This window comes from Somniosus microcephalus, chromosome 12, assembly GCF_052327205.1.
Source record: "Somniosus microcephalus isolate GS21.2 chromosome 12, FLI_Smic_1.0, whole genome shotgun sequence".
NCBI lineage: Eukaryota > Metazoa > Chordata > Chondrichthyes > Squaliformes > Somniosidae > Somniosus > Somniosus microcephalus.
Genome location: NC_140998.1, coordinates 178,355,091 through 178,371,687, shown reverse-complemented (window position 1 = coordinate 178,371,687; position 16,597 = coordinate 178,355,091). Strand labels below are relative to the sequence as shown.

General features: G+C 54.7%; 1 protein-coding gene and 1 long non-coding RNA gene across 2 annotated transcripts in view; both read left to right on the top strand.

The window, feature by feature from the left end:
- LOC147109741 (protein capicua homolog) overlaps positions 1-16,597 on the top strand; it is a 445,457-nt gene that overhangs the window by 356,431 nt on the left and 72,429 nt on the right. The gene's annotated exons all lie outside the window — the stretch shown is intronic.
- On the top strand, positions 7,169-11,529 carry LOC147109743 (uncharacterized). The gene is made up of 3 exons (XR_015080440.1): positions 7,169-7,372; positions 11,127-11,176; positions 11,293-11,529. It is a non-coding gene; the product is annotated as an uncharacterized LOC147109743 (long non-coding RNA).

Sequence of the window (16,597 nt, the reverse complement as noted above, 5' to 3'; positions counted from 1 at the left end):
TTTTGTCAACATCTCTTCTCTGAGACTGGTAGGAGTGATGATTTTCTCCCCTTTGAAGACGATTCCGTTGATTTGCGACAGTTCGTCTCTGTGGTTCCAGAATTCAGATATGCTCTGAGGGCATTTCCTCCTTTCCTCAGGCCACCCTTCATGTATGACTTTGCTCAGCAGTGTGAGTTGTGCATCTTTCTCTGTTCCTGCTCGGATCTCCTTCAGTTTTTGAGTCACTCACAGGTAAGCTGTTGTACACCATGTGCACCTGCACATCCATGCCTTCACTGAGGCTGCTGTCCTGGTAGCTAAGAGACTTTCTGGAGAGCGTGTCTGTGACAGGAATATCTTTGCCTGGACGGTGAATGATTGTGAAGTCGTACTTCTGTAGCTGAAGGATCATTCTCTGTAGCCTTGGTGGGGCTGCGGCTAGTGGTTTCCTCATGATTGACTCGAGGGGCTTGTGGTCGGATTCCACAATGACTTGTCGGCCATAGACGTATTGGTGGAAACGCTTACATCCAAACAGAATTGCATATAGCTCTTTCTCGATTTGAGCATAGTTGATTTCACTGTCTGAGAGAGCTCTGGAAGCGTAGCCGATGGGCTTTCCTTCTTGCAGTAATACTGCGCCTAGTCTGTACTTTGACGCATCCACTTGTAGTCTGAGCTCTTTGTTGGGGTCGAAGTAGGCAAGAACTGGTCCTGGTTCTCTGGTGATTAGGTCTTTCATTTTCTGAAATGCTGTGTCATGTTGTTTAACTGATGCATGGGTGCGTTGATTTCGGAGAGGCTCGGGGCAAACTTGGCAACGTAGTTAACCATGCCTAGTACTGTCTCTAGCTCTGCGCGGTTCTTCGGCGGCTCCATCTTCTTGATGGCGGAGATTTTCCCTGGATCCGGCTTAATGCCATCAGTTGAGAGGCGATGCCTGAAATAACTGATCTCGGTGGATCCGATTATGCTTTTCTTGGGGTTGAGCCGGATACCTTTCTCCCGTGATCTTTGTAGCATCGCACGGAGGTTCCTGTCATGTTCCTCTCTATTCCTGCCATAGATGAGGATGTCGTCTACGATTGCGACTACTCCGTCGAGGCCTTCACAGGTTGCGTCGATCTTCCGCTGGAATTCATCCTGAGCTGAGATAAGACCAAATGGTAAACGCAGAAATCGGTAGCGTCCAAATGGTGTGTTGAATGTTGTTAGCTTAGATGACTCTTCCATGAGCTTGATATTCCACTATCCTGATCGTGCGTCTATTACACTGAAGTAACGTGCTCCCACTAGCTTGGGTGTGATGTCATCTAGCGTTGGTAGAGGGTAGTGAGGGCGTTTGATAGCCTTGTTCAAATCTATGGGGTCGAGACAGACTCTGAGCTTGCCTGTACGTGGTTTCTCAACCACTACTAACACGTTGACCCACTCTGTCGGTTCTGTTTCCCGGACGATGATTTCTGTATTCTCCATGCTCTGCAGCTCCTCCTTCAGGTGACTACGTAGAGCAAGGGGTATCCTTCTCGGTGGGCAAACTACAGGGGTTGCTGCTGGGTCAAGGTGAATAGTACATTCACCTGGGAATAGTCCGATTCCTTTGAAAACGTCAGCAAACTCCTCCATGACTGTCTGCTTCTCAACTGGTGCTGTCAATGATAGCACTAGCTTGACGAGGTCCATGTCTAAACATGCCTTTAGACCTAGCACTGGAAGTGCTTGAGTGTCAACAATGTAAAAGTCCAACATCATGTCGCTTTCTTTGTACTTGCATTTCATCACGCATGTGCCTTTTACATTGAGCTGCTCACCCCCATAGCCAGTCAGTCTGCGTGAGGTGGGCTGTAGCTCACACTCATCCTTCAAGCTGTGATACTCACTCAGAGGAATTACATTAACCTGAGATCCAGTGTCTAGTTTAAACTTAAGCTCTTTGCCCTGTTTTCCTGTCTCAATATCGGCAAAAGCTTGCTCAGTCTCTGAAATCTGTTTTTTCTGTGACACCGAATCAATAAACAGTTCCTCTGCATTTGGCTCTCTATCTGGCATTTGGCCGTCACTCACTGTGTGTACTGCTTTTCCGAAAACAGTCTTGCAAACTTTAGCAAAGTGGTTCCGTTTACCACATTTAGTGCATTGCCTTCCTTTGGCAGGGCAGTACTCCTTTTCTCCATGCCAGTTGTTTCCACAATATCCACAGTTTTTGAAGCGTTTTATGTCTGTGTCGCCCATTTTTAGAACTCTTGCTGTTCTTTCTGTTCTGAAACACGCTCTCTGAGCAGTGTTCTTTGGTGTGCGTCTATTAACTGCATGCACTGTCTGTTCACTCGAGCTGTTCGTGGCGCTGGTTATGGTTTTCAACTGTGCTTGGGCTATCTCGTGCGATCTAGCTATGTCCATAGCTTTGTCCAGCGTTAGCCCGGACCCAACATTCAAAAGTTTCTCTCACTTTAGCTGAATGTATTCCAAACATGATGCGGTCTCTGACCATCTCATCTTTATCTGCATATACAGTCTTTTACCAGTAGTTTTAACTCAGTCATGAACTGTTCAAACGACTCACCAGCTCCTTGTACTTTCTCCTGAAACTTGTACCTAGCGAATATCGTATTTGTCTTGGGCATCACATATGCTTCAAAATGGTCAAAATAACTTTTCAGTACCTTTGCTTCATCCGCGGTGAGAGACCATGTGTTAAAAATGTCTCTCCCTTTTTCTCCGATCCACAGGAGTAGGTAGCTGCATCTTTCTTCCTCCCCTTTACTTTTCAGTGGACCCGAAAACATCAACTCCATGTGTTGCTTGAACTTGCTCCATTCTCTATGTAAGTTCAAGGATTCCCAATTCATTCGAGGTAAGGGAGCTCCAACGATGTGCATTTCAAATCCCTGTTCTGACACCATGTCTTGTTTTGCACACTTTGTATAAAAATAATAAATTGCAGGACAACAGAGTATTACACTTTAAACTCTTTTAATGAAGCATCAGGTCTGTAAGCTTTCTCAATCAATACAGCACTGTGTGGACAAGATGGAGTCAGGACCCCTGGGTCTTCTAAACAATAGCAGTCCTTACAGATGCCTGCAGGCCAATGACAACTCAGCATGTGAATGTTACAATACCATCTCACTCTCTGTCTCTCTCTCTCTCCATCTCTGTCTCTCTCACTCCATCTCTCTCTCACTCCATCTCTCTCTCTCTCCATCTCTCTCTCTCCATCTCTCTTACTCTCTCACTCTTGCCGTCTCTCTCCCCCACTCTTTCTCTCTCTCTCTGTCGCTCCCCCCTCTCTGTCTCTCTCTGTCTCTCCCTCTCTGTCTGTCTGTCTCTCTCTCTCCCTCTCCGTCTCTCTCACTCTCTCCGTCTCTCTCTCTCTGTCCCTCTCTCCCTCTCTCTCTCTATCTCTCTCCCCCTCTCTTTCCCTCTCTGTCTCTCGCTCTCTCTCTTTCCATCTCTCTCTCTGTCTCTCTCTCTCTGTCTCTCTCTCTCTCTGTCCCACTCTCACGCTCTCTCTCTCCCTCTCTATCTCACTGCCCCCTCTCTGTCTCTCTCTCTCTCTCTCTCTGTCCCACTCTCACGCTCTCTCTCTCTCTCTCTCCCTCTCCCTCTCTATCTCACTGCCCCCTCTCTGTCTCTCTCTCTCTCTCTCTCTCTGTCCCACTCTCACGCTCTCTCTCTCTCTCTCTCCCTCTCCCTCTCTATCTCACTGCCCCCTCTCTGTCTCTCTCTCTTTCCATCTCTCGCTGTCTTTCTCTCTCTGTCTCTCTGTCTCTCTCTCTTTCCATCTCTCGCTGTCTTTCTCTCTCTGTCTCTCTCTCTCTCTCCCTCTCCCTCTCACTGCCCCCTCTCTGTCTCTCTCTCTTTCCAACTCTCGCTGTCTTTCTCTCTCTGTCTCTCTCTCTCTCTCTCTGTCTCACTCCATCTCTCCCTCCCTGTGTGTCTCTCTCTCTCGCTCTCTGTCTCCTTCCGTCTCTGTCTCTCTGTCTCTCTATCTATCTCTCCTCTCTCTCTCCTCTCTCTCTCACTCTCTCTCCATCTCTCTCTCTCCATCTCTCTCCCTCTGTCCCTCTCTCACCCTCTCTTTCTCTCTATCTCTCGCTCCCCCTCTCTGTCTCTCCCTCTCTCTATCTCTCTGTCTCTCTCTGCCTCTCTCTCATTGCCTCCCTCCCTCTCTGTCTCTTTCCATCTCTCTGTCTTTCTCTCTCTCTCTCCCCCTCCCCCTCTCTCTCGGTCTCTCCCTCTCTCTATCTCTCTGTCTCTCTCTGCCTCTCTCTCATTGCCTCCCTCCCTCTCTGTCTCTTTCCATCTCTCTGTCTTTCTCTCTCTCTCTCCCCCTCCCCCTCTCTCTCTGTCTCTCTCTCTCGCTCTCTCTCACCCCTTCTCTGTCTCTCTCTCTGTCTCTAACGCTCTCTCTCTCTGTCTCTTTCTCTCTTCCTCTCTCTCCCTCTCTCCCTCTCCCTCTCTCTATCTCTTTTGCTCTCTCTCTTTCACTCTCTCTCTCCCCCTCTCCCCCTCCACCTCTCTCTCCATCTCTCTATCTCTCTCACCCCTTCTCTGCCTCTGTCTCTGTCTCTCTCTCTCTGTCACTCTCTCTATCTATCTCTCTCTCTGTCTCTCTCTCTATCTATCTCTCTCTCTGTCTCTCTCTCTCTGTCTCTCTCTCTATCTATCTCTCTCTCTGTCTCTCTCTCTATCTATCTCTCTCTCTCTCTACTTCCCTCTCTGTCTCTTTCTCTCCTCCTCTCTGTCCCTCTCTCTCCCTCTCTTTTGCACTCTCTCTCTCTCTCTCTCCATCGCTCTCTCACTCTCTCTCTCTCTGTCTCTCTCATGCTCTCTCTCTCTCTCTCTCTCTCTCGCTCACTCTCTCTGTCTCTCTTTCGCTCTCTCCCTCTCTCTCACCATCTCTTTATTCCAAGTAGACCAGCTGGAACAGTTGGAGCGACTCTTCCATGAGGATCACTATCCAGACAGTGACAAACGCAAGGAGATCGCCCTGTCTGTCGGAGTCAATACACAAAAAATCATGGTGAGATTGACTCCAGTCGGAGAGAACCCTCCCTCCCCCTCCCTCACTCCCCCCGTCCCTCCACCTCTCTCACTCCTCCACCTTCCTCCCTCCACCTCCCTCACTCCTCCCCCTCCCCTTCCCTTCCTCCCTCCCTCCACCTCCCCTCTCTCCCTCCTCCCCCTCCCTCCCTCCTCCCCCTCCCTCACTCCTTCCCCTCCCTCACTCCTCTCCCTCCCTCACTCCTCTCCCTCCCTCACACTTCCCCCTCCCTCACTCCTCCCCCTCCCTCACTCCTCTCCCTCCCTCACTCCTCCCCCTCCCTCACTCCTCCCCCTCCCTCACTCTTCCCCCTCCCTCACTCCTCCCCCTCCCTCACTCACTCCTTCCCCTCCCCTCACTCACTCCTCCCCTCCCTCACTCACTCCTCCCCCTCCCTCACTCACTCCTCCCCCTCCCTCACTCACTCCTCCCCTCCCTCACTCACTCCTCCCCTCCCTCACTCACTCCACCCCCTCCCTCACTCACTCCTCCCCCTCCCTCACTCACTCCTCCCCTCCCTCACTCACTCCACCCCCTCCCTCACTCACTCCTCCCCCTCCCTCCCTCACTCCTCCCCCTCCCTCACTCACTCCTCCCCCTCCCTCACTCACTCCTCCCCTCCCTCACTCCTCCCCCTCCCTCACTCACTCCTCCCCCTCCCTCACTCACTCCTCCCCCTCCCTCCTCCTCCCTCACTCCTCCCCCTCCCCCTCCCTTCCTCCCTCCCTCCACCTCCCCTCCCTCCCTCCCTCCACCTCCCCTCCCTCACTCCTCCCCCTCCCTCACTCCCCCCTCCCTCACTCCTCCCCCTCCCTCACTCCTTCCTCTCCTCCCTCACTCACTCCTTCCCTCCCTCACTCCTCCCCCTCCCTCACTCACCTCTCCCCCTCCCTCACTCACTCCTCCCCCTCCCTCACTCACTCCTCCCCCTCCCTCACTCACCCCTCCCTCCCACACTCCTCCCCCTCCCTCACTTCCTCCCCCTCCCTCACTCACTCCTCCCCCTCCCTCACTCACTCCTCCCCCTCCCTCACTCACTCCTCCCCCTCCCTCACTCACTCCTTCCCCTCCCTCACACCATCCTCTCTCTCACACCACCCCCTCCCTCACTCCCTCCCCTCCCTCACTCCTCCCCCTCCCTCACTCACTCCTCCCCCTCCCTCCTCCTCCCTCACTCCTCCCCCTCCCCCTCCCTTCCTCCCTCCCTCCACCTCCCCTCCCTCCCTCCCTCCACCTCCCCTCCCTCACTCCTCCCCTCGCTCACTCCCCCCTCCCCTCACTCCTCCCCCTCCCTCACTCATTCCTCTCCTCCCTCACTCACTCCTTCCCTCCCTCACTCCTCCCCCTCCCTCACTCACTCCTCCCCTCCCTCACTCACTCCTCCCCCTCCCTCACTCACCCCCTCCCCTCCCACACTCCTCCCCCTCCCTCACTCCTCCCCCTCCCTCACTCACTCCTCCCCCTCCCTCACTCACTCCTCCCCTCCCTCACTCACTCCTTCCCCTCCCTCACACCATCCTCTCTCTCACACCACCCCCTCCCTCACTCCCTCCCCCTCCCTCACTCCTCCGCTCCCTCACTCACTCCGCCCCCTCCCTCACTCCTGCCCCTCCCTCAATCCTCCCCCTCCCTCCCTCACTCCTTCCTCTCCCTCACAGCAGCCTCACTCTCACACCACACCCTCCCTCACTCCCACAACCTCTCTCACTCCATCCCCCCTCATCCTCACCCTCCCTCACTCACTGCCCCCTCCCTCCCTTACTTCTCCATTCCCACCTTCGCTCCTTCCCTTGCCCACTCGCTCGTCCCGCTCTCCTCCCTCCCATTACCCCCTCACATACCCCTCATTATTAATGTCCCTCTGTCACACCCCTCCCACACCCCTCACCCCCAACCCTCCCTCGCTCGCTCACTCCACCCTCCCTCCCTCACCCGCTCCCTCGCCCCCTCCCTCACCCCCACACCCCCGCCCTCGCCCCCTCTCTCGCCCCCTCACCCCTCTCTCCCTCCCTCCCTCGCCCCCTCCCTCGCCCCCTCCCTCACCTACTCACCCCTCGCCCCCTCCCTCGCCCCCTCCCTCGCCCCCTCACTGTGTGGCATTAACCTCTCGTGCTCTCTCGACCAGGTCTGGTTTCAAAATCGGCGCGCCAAGTGGAGGAAAGTGGAGAAAGCGATGGAGAAAATGAACAGGATCCCGGTCAGGAGCAGCTTGGGTCCCGCGGGACAGACTACCCCCATCGCACCCTACCCCCTGCCCACGGGACAGGCTGCACCGTTCCCACTCCCCGCTGGACAGAATGCCCCTTACCCCCTCACACTGGCCCTGACAACCAACCTCAGCGGGTACAGTGTTTCCCTCCCTCCCTCTCGCTTCACTCACTCTCTCCCCCCCCTCACTCGCGCTTCACTCACTCTCTCCCTCCCTCACGGTTCACTCACACTCTCCCCTCCCTCACTCTCACTTCACTCCCTCTCTGCCTCTCCCTCCCTCTCGCTTCACTCACTCTCTCCCCCTCCCTCACTCTCACTTCACTCACTCTCTCCCCTCCCTCACTCTCACTTCACTCACTCTCTCACCCTCCCTCACTCTCACTTCACTCACTCTCTCCCCCTCCCTCACTCTCACTTCACTCACTCTCTCCCCCTCCCTCACTCTCACTTCACTCACTCTCTCCCCTCCCTCACTCTCACTTCACTCACTCTCTCACCCTCCCTCACTTACACTTCACTCACTCTCTCACTTCACTCAATCTCTCCTCCCTCACTCTCACTTCACTCACTCTCTCACCCTCCCTCACTCTCACTTCACTCACTCTCTCCCCCTCCCTCACTCTCACTTCACTCACTCTCTCCCCTCCCTCACTCTCACTTCACTCACTCTCTCACCCTCCCTCACTCTCACTTCACTCACTCTCTCCTCCCTCACTCTCACTTCACTCACTCTCTCCCCTTCCCTCACTCTAGCTTCACTCACTCTCTCCTCCTCCCTCACTCTCACTTCACTCACTCTCTCACTTCACTCACTCTCTCCTCCCTCACTCTCACTTTTCTCACTCTCTCCCCCCTCCCTCACTCTCTCTTCACTCACTCTCCCCCTCCCTCACTCTCACTTCACTCACACTCTCCCCCTCCCTCACTCTCACTTCACTCCCTCTCTCCCCTTCCCTCACTCTCACTTCACTCACTCTCTCCCCTCCCCCACTCTCACTTCACTCACTCTCTCCCCTTCCCTCACTCTAACTTCACTCACTCTCTCCCCCTCCCTCACTCTAACTTCACTCACTCTCTCACTTCACTCACTCTCTCCTCCCTCACTCTCACTTTACTCACTCTCTCCCCCTCCCTCACTCTCTCTTCACTCACTCTCCCCCTCCCTCTCACTTCACTCACACTCTCCCCCTCCCTCACTCTCACTTCACTCACTCTCTCCCCTTCCCTAACTCTCACTTCACTCACTCTCTCCCCTCCCTCACTCTCACTTCACTCACTCTCTCCCCTCCCTCACTCTCACTTCACTCACTCTCTCCCCTCCCTCACTCTCACTTCACTCACTCTCTCACCCTCCCTCACTCTCACTTCACTCACTCTCTCCCCTCCCTCACTCTCACTTCACTCACTATCTCCCCTCCCTCGCTCTCACCTCACTCACTCTCCCCCTCCCTCACTCTCACTTCACTCACTCTCTCCCCCTCCCTCACTCTCACTTCACTCCCTCTCTCCCCTCCCTCACTCTCGCTTCACTCACTCTCTCCCCCTCCCTCAATCTCACTTCACTCACTATCTCCCCTCCCTCACTCTCACTTCACTCACTATCTCCCCTCCCTCGCTCTCACTTCACTCACTCTCTTCCCCTCCCTCACTCTCACTTCACTCACTCTCTCCGCCTCCCTCACTCTCACTTCACTCACTCTCTCCGCCTCCCTCACTCTCACTTCACTTAGTCTCTCTCCTTTCCTCACTCTCACTTCACTCACTCTCTCCGCCTCCCTCACTCTCACTTCACTCACTCTCTCTCCCTCCCTCACTCTCACTTCACTCACTATCTCCCCTCCCTCACTCTCACTTCACTCACTCTCTCCCCCTCCCTCACTCTCACTTCACTCACTCTCTCTCCCTCCCTCACTCTCGCTTCACTCACTCTCTCCGCCTCCCTCACTCTCACTTCACTCACTCTCTCTCCCTCCCTCACTCTCACTTCACTCACTATCTCCCCTCCCTCACTCTCACTTCACTCACTCTCTTCCCCTCCCTCACTCTCACTTCACTCACTCTCTCCCCTCCCTCACTCTCACTTCACTCACTCTCTCTGACTCCCTCACTCTCACTTCACTCACTCTCTCCGCCTCCCTCACTCTCATTTCACTCACTCTCTCACCCTCCCTCACTCTCACTTCACTCACTCTCTCCCCTCCCTCACTCTCACTTCACTCACTCTCTCCGCCTCCCTCACTCTCACTTCACTCACTCTCTCCGCCTCCCTCACTCTCATTTCACTCACTCTCTCACCCTCCCTCACTCTCACTTTACTCTCTCTCTCTCCCACCTCACTCACACTCTCTCTCTCTCCCCCTCAATCACACTCTCTCTCCCCCTCACTCACACTCTCTCTCCCCCTCACTCACACTCTCTCTCTCTCTCCCCCTCACTCACACTCTCTCTCTCTCGCCCCCTCACTCACACTCTCTCTCTCTCTCCCCCTCACTCACACTCTCTCTCTCTCTCCCCCTCACTCACACTCTCTCTCTCCACCCTCACTCACTCTCTCTCTCCACCCTCACTCACACTCTCTCTCCCCCTCCCTCACGCGCTCTCTCTCTCTCTCTCCCTCCCTCCCCCCCTCTCTCTCTCCCCCCCCTCTCTCTCTCCCCCTCCCCCTCTCCCCCACTCTCTCTCTTTCTCTCTCCCCCTCTCTCTCTCCCTCCCCCCTCTCTCTTTCCCCCCCTTTCTCTTTCCCCCTCACTCTCTCTCTCTCACTCTCTCCCCACTCTCTCTTTCTCTCTCCCCCTCTCTCTCTCTCTCTCCCTCCCCCCTCTCTCTCCCCCTCCCCCCCTCTCTCTCCCCCTCCCCCCTCTCTCTCTCCACCTCCCCCCTCTCTCTCTCCCCCTCCCCCTCTCCCTCACACTCTCTCTTTCTCTCTCCCCCTCTCTCTTTCCCCCTCACTCTCTCTCTCACTCTCTCCCCACTCACTCTTTCTCTCTCCCCCTCCCCCCCCTCTCTCTCCCCCTCCCCCTCTCCCCCACTCTCTCTCACTCTCTCCCCCTCTCTCTCTCTCTCTCTCTCCCCCTCCCCCCTCTCTCTTTCCCCCTCACTCTCTCTCTCTCTTCCTCTCACTCTCTCTCCCCCCTCACTCCCCCTCATTCTCTCTCTTCCCCTCACTCTCTCTTTCTCTCTCTCCCCCCCTCACTCCCCCTCACTCTCTCTCTCTCCCCCTCACTCTCTCTTTCTCTCTCTCCCCCCTCACTCCCCCTCACTCTCTCTCTCCCCCTCACTCTCTCTTTCTCTCTCTCCCCCCTCACTCCCCCTCACTCTCTCTCTCCCCCTCTCTCCCCCTCACTCTCTCTTTCTCTCTCTCCCCCCCTCACTCCCCCTCACACTCTCTCTCTCTCCCCCTCACTCTCTCTTTCTCTCTCTCCCCCCTCACTCTCTCTCCCCCCCCCTCACTCTCTCTTTCTCTCTCTCCCCCCTCACTCCCCCTCACTCTCTCTCTCTCCCCCTCACTCTCTCTTTCTCTCTCTCCCCCCTCACTCCCCCTTTCTCTCTCTCCCCCCTCACTCCCCCTCACTCTCTCTCTCCCCCTCACTCTCTCTTTCTCTCTCTCCCCCCTCACTCTCTCTCTCCCCCTCACTCTCTCTTTCTCTCTCTCCCCCCCACTCCCCCTCACTCTCTCTCTCTCCCCCTCTCCCTTCTCTCACTCTCTCTCTCTCTGCCCCCTCACTCTCTCTTTCTCTCTCTCTGCTCCCGCACTCTGTCTCTCACTCTCTCCCCCTCACTCTCTGTCTCTCTCTCTCCCCCTCACTCTCACGCTTCCTCTCTCTGCCCCCTCATTCTCCATTCTCCTCCCTGCCATTCACTCTCTCTCAATCTTTCTCTCCCTCAGCTCCCAGCCACAGTTCCCAATGGACAACCAGCGATGGTACAGCACCCCAGGTGAGGAACCGTCTCTCTCTCTCTCACACCTCTTCCAGCCTCGTTCCCGCTCTCCCTGCAGTCGGACTGCTTTTTAACTCCTCTCTCTCTCCCTCTCTCTCTCTATCCCTCTGCAGGTGCTGTGCAGGCCGGGACCATGGATGGGGTACGGAACCCGCTGGGACCGAACTACCCGACCCCGGGGAGGTCAGACCTGCCCCCGGAGATCTTGAGCCCTCCCCCACTCCGCCGCGCCACCCTGCCCATGACCTCCATGACCTTCAACCCAGCCAATCACATCACCCCGTTAACACTGGACTCGCCCGGCACCCCCTCGTCGACCAATCAGGAGGAGTGCGGTCGCGACATCTACACCCTCAACACTGAGGGCTCAGGGTGAGTCACCGGCTGTTCGACTGTGGGAGGAGGCGACTCGGCTCAACACCCCACCCGATCTCCCCCCCCACCCGCTCTCTCCCCCCCCACGCTCTCCCCACCCGCTCTCTCCCCACCCGCTCTCTCCCCACCCGCTCTCCCCCCACCCGCTCTCCCCCCACCCGCTCTCTCCCCCCACCCGCTCTCTCCCCCCACCCGCTCTCCCCCCACCCGCTCTCCCCCCACCCGCTCTCCCCCCACCCGCTCTCCCCCCACCCGCTCTCCCCCACCCGCTCTCCCCCCACCCGCTCTCCCCCACCCGCTCTCCCCCCACCCGCTCTCCCCCCACCCGCTCTCCCCCCACCCGCTCTCCCCCCACCCGCTCTCTCCCCACCCGCTCTCTCCCCACCCGCTCTCCCCCCACCCGCTCTCTCCCCACCCGCTCTCTCCCCACCCGCTCTCCCCCCACCCGCTCTCCCACCCCCCGCTCTCCCACCACCTGTACTGTGCTCCCTACGTGTATGTATCTGTACGCAGTTAGACAGCCAGCCAAACTCCTTTCAATAACGACATGGGAGTCAGGATGTAGCGTCCAAGCTCCGGTGTTTAATAATGCCACACTTGCATGAGGTCAATGAAACAATGCAAATCAGTTGCATTGGGTTGGAGTAAAACTGAGAAAGAAAAAAGAAACAATTGCACCTTGTTACATACATGAGATATAACTAACATCTAAACATGAATATGTAATGAATCCATTCAACTCACAGGCAATGCTTTCGAAGGCATAACAATGTAAGATTACAGCGGATTAACTTGCAGCACGCTCCATGCTGATGTGACCTCTTTGTTTGCTATCACTATACTACTTCCTGTTGAGTGACCCTACTGGCCATTTCCAGTTACTGCCACCTACTGGCGGCAACACGAAACTCCTGCAATTATAAGGCAGAACACTCCCCGCCTGGCGTCTATTAGATGCCACTACTTATATAACATACAGAACTGTGGAATCAATAACACTCAGTCCTCCTTAGGTAAGAGGAGTACGACCTCTGAGATGGGTCTGAAGAACTTTTTGACCGTCCCTTGAACAGTGGCCTTCACCTCTATCTCTCGCACCCTGTCGTCTTTGCTGGGGAAGACAGAGGTGACACGACCCATAGGCCACTCATTGCGGGATACTTGGCTTTCTTTCAGTAAGACGATGTCACCTTCTCGGAGACTCCGACGAGCCTCATTCCACTTCCGCCGGCTTTGCAAAGTGGGAAGGTGCTCGGTGCGCCAGCGGCTCCTGAACTTACTGGCCAAGGCTTGTACTCTTCTCCACTGGCTCTTCAGGAGGTCTTTGTCAGTGATGTCTCCAGGAGGAGTGGGTACACAGCCCTTCTGTGTGAGTAACACGTTTGGAGTCAAAAGGAATGGTGAATCTGGATCGGAAGAAACAGGAACAAGGGGCCTCATATTAATGATTGCTGACACTTCAGCCATGAAGGTGCACAGCACTTTGTGCATCAGCTGAGGTGGTCTGTTCTGTCGCAACATGCAGTCCAGAATGCGCCGCGACACTCCAATCATGCGCTCCCACGCACCACCCATGTGTGAAGCATGTGGAGGATTAAATTCCCATGTGCAACCTTGCTGGCTGAGGTATGTCAGGATGCTTGGCCTTTGGTTGTGTTCATTCCCTAACTCTAGCGCTCGACAGGCTCCAATGAAATTTGTTCCACAGTCGGATCTTAACTGCTTTGCTGGCCCGCGGATGGCGAAGAATCTTCGTAATGCATGAATGCAGCTGGACGTGTCCGTGGACTCGATCACTTCTATATGCACAGCTCTTGTGCTCATACAAGTGAATAGCGTAGCCCAGCGGCGAGTAGTGATAGTCCAAGGGCCAAAAACATCCAGGCCGACGTATGAAAATGGTGGCGATGAACTAAGTCGTTCCGGAGGCAGATCAGCCATCTTCTGCTCCTCCGTTCTCCATCTGAGCTTTCTGCATGTGACGCATTGGTGTAAGACAGATCCAATCAACCATTTGCCGCTGACAACCCACAAGCCGGCTGCTCGAATGGCTCTCTCAGTGAACTGACGGCCCTGGCGTTCTATCAGTTCATGGTGGTGTCTTGTGAGCAATGTTGTGATGTGGCAGGACAACAGGACTCCTTTCTTGCAAGCTCAGTTCTGCAGGCGTCAGCCGTCCTCCAATTCTGATGAGGCCGTCATTCAAAACTGGATTCAGTTTCCACAGTGAACTGGTCTTGGTAATGGTTCTTTTTTCAGCAAGTGCTCTGTACTCCTCAGAGTACGCCTGAACTTGAACTGACCTGATGATAATGTTCTCAGCTGCAGCCAACTCGTCTGGGGAACGAGGCTTCCTGCACCAGTGCCAACCTCTGCATTTGTTTGACGAGCTGCCAGGATCGGACTTGTGAGAGCGAGCCACATGGATTAAGAAAGCTATGGCTCTAACGAGCGATCGCCAGGTTGAAAAGCGTTCAAAGCGCTCACAGGTAAGTAGGCTCTCTTGGGTGTGAGTCATTAAGCTGATCACATGAGGACGGACCTCCACATCTCGATCTGGGCTGACGAGCTTGAATGATTCTTGTGCCGTATGGTCAGGTTTGTGTAAGAAAGCTGGCCCGGTAAACCACATTGTATTGGAGAGTTGGGAGGCAGGCACTGACCTGGTGGCGAGGTCAGCTGGATTCAGCTCTGTGGGCACATAGTGCCACTGGTCGGGGCATGTTGATTGTCTTATTCGCTGAACTCTGTTGTGTACATATATGAAGAATCTCTTTGACTCATTGGAGATGTAACCGAGCACAACTTTGCTGTCACAGTAGAGTTTCACTGCATCAAGCTTGAAATCTATTTCATCCAGGATGAGATCCGCCATCTCCACTGCTAATACTGCAGTGCATAACTCCAGGCGTGGTATGGTGGGCTCTGGCCGGGGTGTCAACTTCGCCTTTCCCAGGACAAATCCCACGTTGCTTAGGCCCTCATCATCCAGGGACCTCAGGTAGGCTACCGCGCCAATAGCTTTCTCGGACGCATCTGAGAATACACACAACTCGGTGCGTTTGGATTTGGAGAGTGTGTCTGGTGAGTAGGTGTGTGGGATATGAAGATTTTTTAGATTTTTGAGAGACTTTCTCCATGTCTCCCATTCTGTTAACCTGCCTTCGGGGAGTGGAGAGTCCCAGTCGCTCCTGTCTGTGCAGAGTTCTCGTAGTAGGGCTCTTCCCTGAATTGTCACGGGCGCCACCGTGCCGAGAGGGTCAAAGAGCGAGTTGACCGTTGACAGCACTCCGCGGCATGTAAATGGCTTGTCACCTACAGACACTGCAAAGGTGAAGGTGTCAGATTCAATTTCCCAACCTAAACCAAGGCTTATCTGGGCTGGCATGGTTTCGTCGCTGAGGTCTAAGTCTTTAATGCCCTTGGTGAGATCCTCAGCTGGGAAGGCCTTCATCACTGCTACACTGTTTGAGGCAATTTTGTGCAGCCTCAGGTTGGACTGTGCTAATGAAGCTTGAGTTTGCTTCAGCAGGTTGATGGCTTCTGCTTCTGAAGGTAAGGATATGAGGCCGTCATCAACATAAAAATGTCTCTCCACAAACTGTCTTGTATCTGTTCCATGCTTGTGTTCTCCCTCTTTGGCTGCACTTCTGAGCCCATAGATGGAGACTGCAGGGAGGGGCTGTTACCAAAAACGTGGACCCGCATCCTGTATTCGGTGATGTCCTTTGACATGTTGTTGTCGTGATACCAGAAGAACCTCAGATGGTTCCTATGGTCCTCTCTCACCACAAAGCAATAGAACATCTGTTGGAAGTCTGCGGTTGCTGCTATGAGTTCTTTCCTAAAGCGAATCAGCACGCCAAGGAGGGTGTTGTTTAGGTCTGGACCCGTGAGCAGAACGTTGCTGAGTGAGATGCCACAGTGCTGAGCGCTGGAGTCGAAAACTGCTCTTATTTGGCTAGGCTTCTGGGGGTGATAAAACTCCAAAAATCGGAAGATACCAGCACTCTTCTCCTTCTTTGAGTGGAGGTGCTAATTCAGCATGGTTACTCTCGCAAACCTTTTCCATGAAGGCAATGAACTGTTCCTTCATTTCAGGCTTTCTATCTAATGTGCGCCGCAGTGATGCGAGGCGTGACAGTGCCTGATCGCGATTGTTAAGCAGAAGAAGCCGGGGTACCTTGAAGGGGATCGGCGCAACCCAGCTGTTCGCCTCATCTTTGTGAAATTCTTTCTCCATAATATTCATGAAAGCTTCGTCTTCGAAGGAGAGAGCACCTTTGTCGTCATCTTTTGTCTTTTCAAACACGGTGTGCCCCAGTTTGTCGACAGCTCTGGTGTCAGCCGAGCACCCCCATGCTGTGTGAGAGAAATCACCTTGTTGCTCCCCGCCATAGCTCGCTCTCTCTTTCAGGTGGATGTGACTTGGGAAGGGAGTGAGGAAAGAGGGTCGTCCGCTTTCTAGCACGTTGGTCTTAAAGGTGCTTACGTTGGGCTTGTGAGCTTGGTCTAGGCACACTTCTCCCATGAGCACCCAGCCTAAGTCGAGTCTTTGGGCAAAGGGGGCATCGTGTGGTCCGTTAACTTGCTCTCTCACCTTTTGCACCCTCACCACATCTCTCCCGAGCAGGAGGGGAATCTGGGCCTTTGGATCCAATGCTGGGATGCGTGATGCTATGGGCTTTAGGTGGGCATGGTAAAGTGCTGTCTCAGGCGTTGGTATCTCCGATCGGTTGTTCGGGATTTCACTGCACTCTATCAGTGGCGGTAAGTCTATGCTCACCCCTTCACTCACTGCCTCGGCACAGAACCTATCTGCTTTCCTTCCTGCCATCTCCAAGAGTCCAGCACAGGTTCTCAGTGAGTAAGGGACTGGGCTACTCTCGACGCCAAATATGTCAAAAAAGTCTGACCGTGTGAGTGACCGGTTACTTTGGTCATCGAGTATTGCGTACATGTTAACTGAGTGGTCGCACTGTCCTTGTGGGTGGACTCTTGCAAGGCATATTTTGGAACGCGATCGTCCTGTGAGGCCTTGGC